General features: G+C 35.4%; 1 protein-coding gene across 2 annotated transcripts in view; it reads right to left on the bottom strand.

Annotated features, from left to right (window-relative positions):
* Ube3a (ubiquitin protein ligase E3A) overlaps window positions 1-5,260 on the bottom strand; it is a 74,608-nt gene extending 69,348 nt beyond the window's left edge. Inside the window, exon 1 of one of the 2 annotated variants that reach the window (XM_010612924.3) lies at window positions 5,242-5,260. The gene's annotated coding sequence lies outside the window, so the exon portion shown is untranslated. The remainder of the gene's footprint in view (window positions 1-5,241) is intronic. The other variant, XM_010612927.3, reaches the window with a different exon arrangement.
* Window positions 5,261-5,562: the final 302 nt, after the last annotated feature.

Raw genomic sequence — 5,562 nt, 5'->3', positions numbered from 1 at the left:
CAAAACTAAACAACTTATTCAGAAGCTTAACACAGAACCAAAATAATCTCTGTAAATTCTCAAATCATTTGTAAACAACTAGCATCCCTCAGTGAACAGGAATTAATGTCTTTTGATTTGTTCCTTTAAATCCACCCAGTATCCTACAAGGCAATGGAAGAAAATGAATACAATGCATTAAATATTTTTCTGAGAATTAACCAAATTTTTTGATGTCTAAGAACTGATTCTAAAACTTCTGGTCTACAGTAGAATCACCCAAGGAATACATAAAAATGCAACTACTTGGGTTCCACCAGAGATTCTGCTTCACTGCGTGAAGTCAGAGTGCAGGGATCTGTATTTTTAACAGACATTTATGGGATGCACAGATCCCACTCCCACTGAACCTTTATATTTAGACCCTAACTGCATGCCTTTAGGCTTTTAATCTCTGGGATTATTACCCCAAAGGTACACATCCATTTGAATGTCTACTTAGCCCCCAAGGACAGTCTTTGTAGAGCTGAGCTCAATCATTACACAGAAAATTCAGTCTACTCTGAATATTCCTGATTTCACTTTCTAGGTACAGAAAAAAAAAATTTGGTGCCATTTTGTATTTTCTACCCCTCATTTTTATTTAGCCTAGCCACTAATTCTGGGCCATCAAATTCTTAATAATCATTCATTCAAAATATGTCAATTAGATTGAATACCTGCTAAGTGGATGAAATGCATTATCAAAAAAAAATCCTACACATAATCTCTTGTCCTTGTCCTCTTCCACTGTGAAGGAGATGGGCATAAATAATAAAAACCGCAAAATTATGTAATTAGAATGCATAGTTAAGCACTGGGAAAGGGAAATACAGGGAGTGTTGTGTTATAATAAAAAAGTCTTAACTTAGTCTTGGGGGGGAAGAGTCCTTCATGAAGGATGACCGAGATGTATCAGACACATCAAATCCTGTGAGGTCAAGGGAGCACTATTAGTCTAGTCACCCAAAGCAGAAAAGTTTGAATCCTATTCAGTTTCTCTCTCTCTCCCAGTGTAACAAACTGTTCAACGATTCTATGTAAGGGACTCCCCCAGACTGCAGTACTATCTCCATTTCTTCTGATGCATTTTACTTGCTTCATATTTAACCAAAATCTCTCTATAATGTCAAAAGCAACTACAACTACACAATTTGGCCAAAACCAGCCAGTCCAGCCTTTTTCCAGGCTGCACTCTGACAGCATATGCATATAATTCACTCTCATACTTCCAGTGCTTTAAAATATTCATAGAATAAACACTTTGCCAAAGAGGAAACTTTTAAATGACTCATTTTAGGTCCTTTACTAACTGTAAAGTTCAAACCTAACTTGACACTAAAGATCTGCTCTTTCACTTGCACCCCACTTTAAAAATATACATTCAAACTCTATACCTTTGAAATCTCTTACTTCCTTTTTATCATCCATGCTTACCAACAATGCCATACCTGATAGACACATTATTTTATCTCATTTCCATTTTACCTTCACCTCCAAAACTGCTGCTGGAATTATCCTAAAAATTAGAATTTGGCCACATAACTCCTGTATTCAAACATTTCTGTGCTCCCCAGTGCCAAAAGAACAGACACTAAACCCTTTCACATGTTATGAGATCTTCTATAGCACCTTCTCAGCCAGGCCAGCACCAGGGTCTGCAGTATAACATAACCTCCAGGTGCCAAAGCCAGTCCTGTTTAAAACATGGTCTTAGAGCAGCAAGATGCCCTTCTAGAAGATTCTCCTATCACAACCACTGTCTCCTCTGTGTGTTAATGCTTGGTTCTCAATACCATAAAGCAATTTACTCATTTCTATCTTCTGCCTGTACTTTTATACTTTACATTACAGCTATAGTCAGTAGTAAACTCGTTGAAGAGGATTATTTCATTCATATTTTTATTTTTATAGTAATAGTGACTATGTTTTCTCGACACCACTTTTCCTTGGTACTGGAGAGAAAAAAAAGGAGTATCTTAACAAAATGGCTTGAGCTAGCTCCAAATGCAATTCATGTATGAACAAAGGATGATATCATTTCTTCCCACATTAACATAAATTCAATCCATTTACAATTTAACAAACGTTTATTTCATAAACTAAATATATAAGAGTAATAAATAAAGTTTTGTTTCTAATACAAGAATGTCAGTTTTTTCCAAGGAACTTGCTACCAGCTATTCAAGCACAGTATATTTAAATGGTATAAATAACATTAGTACAATGTAAAAAAAAATTGCCAGTATATAATATGCACACCCTATGACTGAAATTTCATCAAGTACAAGAAACAGATATAAGCATTTACGTTCTCAAAAAGACATTCATTGGGATGCTCAGAGCAGCAATATTCTTAATAGCCACAAACCAAAAATCACTAAAATGTCCAACAGTAGAACTGTGGTATAGTCCCAAAACAAATACTACAGAATGGGCCAGGGATTTAGCTAAGTGGTTCCATCGCCTGCTTCACAAACACAAAGTCCCAAGTTCAATCCCAAGTATCCCCCCAAAAAAAACTATACAGAGCAACTATCAAGTAATCAATTAATCAATTAAAACAGTCAACAATAAATCTCACAAAAGCATTAAATAAACAAAGCCAGACATAACTGACTACAGATGTTCCTTTAAAGTTGAAAATCTTCCAAGTCAACAACGTATCCTACCAAACATGTAACTTAATATGCAAAACAGCAGCCCCAATTCAAAGTCCAAGGACCCCACCAGTAGATGCCTGAAACTGTACCAAACTCTGCATTTTTCTTTACCACATGTTCATACCTATGATAAAAGTTTAACTTATAATCAGACACAGTTAAGATGTTTACAGCAATGAAACAAAACATAAGAATATACTACAATAAAAAAAAAAGGGACTGCCTCTGCAAATAGCTGTTTGTACTCTACTTGCACTGTTCTTTTCAGGATGATGTTAGATGGTACTTACAGGAAGCACTTCACAGTTCTTTCTGACATATTCTAACTGCTAGCATGACTATTCTTGCCTTGGGACCATTACTAAATAAAATGAAGTTATCTGCATAAAATCACCCAAACTGCAACAGTCAATTTGATAACCAAGACCAAGAGAAAAATCAAGAACTGAACAGACCCAGAACTGACAAAGTTGATGGAATCAATAGATAAGCATACTCAAATATCTTCTACAAATATGCCCCAAGTCAAAGAAATTGAAAACACGAAAATGAAGTCAAATCAACTTCCAGAAAGGCAATAAAATATCCAAAATTATTTATCATTCCAAGAGGAAAATAGTGAAAGATAAAGCAAACTGAAACACAAAAGACAAAAAGACTGAAAAATAAACAGGATGCTAATGAACTGTGAACAAAATCAAATGGTCTAACATACATTTAAAAGGAGTCCCAAGAAAAGATGAAATAGTGGTTTAAAAACTACACAAAGTAGAAATAACTACTAACAATTTCCCAGATTTGATGAAATCAACATATGCATACATCTTGAAAAAAACAAAAAAAAACCCTCTACAGCTACTGCTGGATAATCACAAACAGTGACAAAGAGAAACCTTAACAATCCAGAGCTGAGTGTGATGGCACACACCTGTAATCCTAGCTCCTTGGGAGGCTGAGGCAGGAGAATGGCAAATTCCAGGCCACTGTGGGCAACTTAGAGAGACCCTATCTTAAAAAATAAAGAGGGTTGAGGATGGAGGAGAAGAAAAGAGTAGCAGCTTCAAGTACTGGGGAAGGAAGATTAAGTAGAATCAAACTTTAAATTCAGAACAAATAGAAAAATATGCCACTCTGGAATTTCAAGTAAAAATATCCTTCAAGAAATGAAGACAAACCATTATACATCCACCTGAATGGCTAAATTAAAAAAAGACTGAAAGCCCCAAATATTGACAAGGATGTAGGATAACTGGTATTATAATCTGGTAATTTGTATAAAATGAGACTATAACACAGTGTTTGCATTTCTAGGTATTTCCTACAAAAAAAAAAAAAAGGCCTCACATATGTCCAAATACTTTTTTCACATAAATGATAATTTCAGCTTCATGCAAAATAGCATAAAATCTGAAAATAGCCAAGATGTTCCTTAACAGAAGAATGAAGTTCCAAACCACTTAAACCTGAAATAACAGGGCTGAAACCCAAAAACATGCTGAGTAAAAAAAAACTTTTTCAATACAAAAGCACTGTATGATTTATTTACATGAAATCCTAGTCCAGTTCTATCTACCTTTATTTGCTCTCATTTTTTTGAGTGAAGAGAAATTGTCTTGTGCCACATAAAAATATATCATTAGTGCACATACATAACAAGTTATTTTAAAATATTACTTATCATAACATGTTTCCAAAAAGGGCAGTTTGAACAAGCTAATCAATGATGAAAACAGAAAAATGGTTGACCTTAGGAGTAGTGTAGGGAAAGGACTTAATAGTTAAATTCTAAACACCCTGAGAGGACTTTATTGTACAGTGTGCATACATTTGTCAAAACTCATGGAATGCTATTTATAGAAGTCTACTTTCCAAAATTGGCCACATGCCCTTCTTGAGGAGTTAGTAGTGGCATTCCTGCATTAGATAGGGGAGTTTAAGTCTCTTCTATAACTTCAGTAGCCATTGTAACTCTTTTGATCAAAAGTGCAGAGTACATGACTTTGGATGCTGAATCATAAAAATGCTATGGACGTCTACCTTGCTATGTTGATATGGTCACTCCTGAGATCTGCCATCCTGCTGTGAGGAATGAGCCTCACAGTTAGTAAGCCAGAGTAAATGTGCCAGACCAGAGCTCCAGCTGAAGTCTGACACATGCATGGATCTGGGAATGTGCATGAACAAGTCTTCAAGTGACTCTAAGCCCCCAGTCTTCAAGTCACCATAGCTGATATGCTTAGAACTAAGACAAGAACAACTTGCCAATTCCTGCTCAAATTAAGAGATTCATAAACCAAGTAACTGCTGATGTTTAAGTTGTGACAATTAAGATGGTATGTTACATACTATTAAATAAATATGCATACATCTTAAAATTATTAAATAAATGGAAATAATACACTAAATTCTAGTTATTAAATTCAGGACTAAATTACTACGTTTTAGTTTATATGAGGGTATAATAAAATGTAGTAAATACTTAATTTAAAAAATTATTACAGTGAAAGAAAGATTGCCATTCATTTCCCTCAAAATCCTCCCCCTTGCCTCAAACACCTACCTGCAAGTTTCTGAAGTGGTTCTGGAATCCACTTTCATGAGTGTCTTTAGTTGCACTGCCACGACTGCCTCAATGTCCTGAATTGATTCAAAATGTTTGCCTCATGGTCATTCTGACTCTGGGGAAGAGTCAGAAGTCACACAGTGCCAGATCCAGAGAAGCAGGTGGTGAGAACATACTGTGATGTTTTTATAAGCCTGTGTTTCTGTCTGATGGCACTTAGCATTCAGAGTTGTTCTTGATCGTACTGCATAAAGACTCTAACCAAAAAGGACTTCCAGAACTGCTTCAGTAAGTGGCAAGAACAATGGATAGGTATGT

This window comes from Fukomys damarensis, unplaced genomic scaffold (genome assembly GCF_012274545.1).
Source record: "Fukomys damarensis isolate Sample0158 unplaced genomic scaffold, DMR_v1.0_HiC HiC_scaffold_7, whole genome shotgun sequence".
In the NCBI taxonomy this organism is placed as follows: Eukaryota; Metazoa; Chordata; class Mammalia; order Rodentia; family Bathyergidae; genus Fukomys; species Fukomys damarensis.
The sequence above is the reverse complement of the archived record's forward strand: the minus strand, read 5'-3'. Positions and strand labels throughout refer to the sequence as shown.